We start from the raw sequence: 2,770 nt of genomic DNA, 5'->3' as shown, positions 1-2,770 counted from the left end.
AGATCCCACCATGGAGTTGATTGCCAGTCTCATCGTGGGGAATTACTACCACCAGCTGCCCAGCCACTCAACCAGGCCCAGCCAAGTTGACACACAAATATAACTACCACAGTAATTATAGGGTATGGTAGTACTAAAAGACATCCTAAGAAATCACCTGTATTCCAGACATTTTCTTCTTTACCTCCACTACATAACAGCAATTCAATTTCCCTTTGGTAATCAGGATCAATCACACCAGACAATACAGTAACTCCCTTCTTTACCTGTGGATCTAAAGGCATGAGGAGTCCAAAATGGCCAGATGGCATTCTTAACTTCCAGTTCAATGCAATCAGTATTGTGTCTCCAGGTGGGCGTGTCCCTCCCTTTGAGACTAAGACCTCCAAACCCACAGAGCATAGGGTCACAGGGACAGGAAGAAAAATTTTTTGACTGGGTTACTAGGGATGATAGTGAAGGGTACCACTCCCATTTCCACCCCTTGGTTCCTAGACCCATGAATCCTGGCTATTGGAGAAACAGAACCATATATTGGATGCTGGTTTAGAACATATACAGCCTCCTGGAGAACATTGCCCCAACCTTGGAAGGTTTTGCCACCTAGCTGGCACAGTAATTGTGTTTTTAGAAGGCCATTCCATCATTCTATCAAGCAAGCTGCTTCAGGATGATGGGGTGCATGGTAAGACCAATGAATTCCTTGAAGATAGGCTCTTTGCCACACTTTATTTGCTGTGAAGTGAGTTCTGTTATCTGAGGCAATGCTGTGTGGGATACCATGATGGGGATAAGACATTCTGTAAGTCCACAGATGGTAGTTTGGGCAGAAGGATTGAGTACAGGGAAGGCAAATCCATATCCAGAGTAAGTGTCTATTCCAGTAAGAACAAAATGCTGCCCTTTACATGATGGAAATGATCTCATGTAATCAACCTGACACCAGGTTGCTGACTGATCACCCTAAGGAATGATTTCATATGATGGACTCAGTGTTGGTCTCTTCTGCTGGCAGACTGAGCACTCAGCAGTGGCTGTAGCCAAATCTTCCTTGGCAAGTTGAAGTCCACATTGCTGAGTCCATGTACAACTTCTATCCCTGCCACCATGGCCCCTTTATTCATGAGTCCATTGGGTAATGACAGGAGTAGCTTGGGGAAAATGATGACTGATATGTTCCACAGAACATATCATCCTATCCACTTGATTGTTAATGTCCTCCTCTGTCGAGGTTGCTCTTTGGTAAGCATTCCACATGAGACACAAATATCTTCACTTCTTTGGACTATTCAGAGATATCTTTCCCCATACCCCTTCCCCATACCTCTTTATCACCAACTTTCCAATCATGTTCTTCCAAGTCCCTGATCATTCAGCCAAACCATTAGCCACAAACCATGAATCAATATATAATCGTACATCTGGCCATTTCTCCTCCCACGCAAAGTGAACAACCAGATGCACTGCCCAAAGTTCTGCCCAGTGGGAGGATTTCCCTTCACCACTGTCCTTGAGGGAGATCCCAGAAAGGAGCTACAGTGCTGCTGCTGTCCACTTTCAAGTGGCACTTGAGAATCATGCAGAACCATCTTTAAAGCAGGCACAAGTTTTCACTTCCTCAGTCAACTGATTCTAAGGAACTCCTCATGAGGCCATAGGTGCAGACTGGGAGAGGGAAGGTAATGTGACTGGAGTGGAGACCATAGGCATTTGAGCCACTTCCTCATGCAACTTACTTGTGCTTTCAGGTCCTGCTCATGCTTGAACTCATATATACAACTTCCACTTAATGATGGAGTGCTGCTTTGCATATCAAACTTTATGACTCTGTTGGTCAGGCAACACCCAAATTGTGATAGGCAGCTCAGGCAGCATAGTGATTTGGTGGCCCATTTATTAGGCATTCAGCTTTACTAAGGCCCAGTAACAAGCCAAAAACTGTTTCTCAAATGGAGAGTAGTTATCTGCAGAGGATGGCAGAGTTTTGCTCCAAAATCCTAAGGATCTGTGCTGTGATTAACCAATAGGGGCCTGCCAATGACTCCAAACAGCATCTCTGTCGGCCACTAACACTTTAAGCACCATTGGATCAGTCGGATTATATGGCCCAAGTGGCAGAGCAACTTGTACGTCAGACTGAACCTATTGCAAAACCTTCTGTTGTTCTGGGCCTCACTCAAAACTAGAAGCTTTTTAAATCACTTAATAAATAGGCTAGAGTAGCACACCCCAATGAGGCATATGTTGCCTCCAAAATCCAAAGAGACCCACCATATATTGTGCTTCCTTTTTAGTTGTGAGAGAGTCCAGCTGCAATAACGTATCCTTCACTTTAGTAGGAATAACTGGGCATGCCCCATATCACTGGACCCTTAGAAATTCCACTAAGATGGAAGGTGCCTAAATTTTTGTCAGGTAATTTTCCACCCTCTAACATATAGATGTCTCACCAATGTCTAGAGTCATTGGTACTTCTTCCTTACTAGGTCTAATCAGAATAATTTCATCAATGTAATGGACAAGCATGATGTCTTGTGGAAGGGAAAGGTGATCAGAGTCCTTGCAGACTAGATTATCACATAGTGCTGGAGAGTTGATATACCTCTGAGATAACACAGTGAAAGTGAATTGTTGGCCTTGCTAACTGAAGGCAAACCATTTCTGATGATCCTTCAAAATTGGTATTGAGAAAAAGGCATTGGCTAGATCTATAGCTGCATAGCAGATACCAGGAGACATATCAATTTGCTCAAGCAATGAAACTACATCT

Source organism: Orycteropus afer, unplaced genomic scaffold (genome assembly GCF_000298275.1).
Source record: "Orycteropus afer afer isolate SDZICR_OR568_19922 unplaced genomic scaffold, OryAfe1.0 scaffold00347, whole genome shotgun sequence".
NCBI classification, from domain to species: domain Eukaryota; kingdom Metazoa; phylum Chordata; class Mammalia; order Tubulidentata; family Orycteropodidae; genus Orycteropus; species Orycteropus afer.
The sequence above is the reverse complement of the archived record's forward strand: the minus strand, read 5'-3'. Positions refer to the sequence as shown.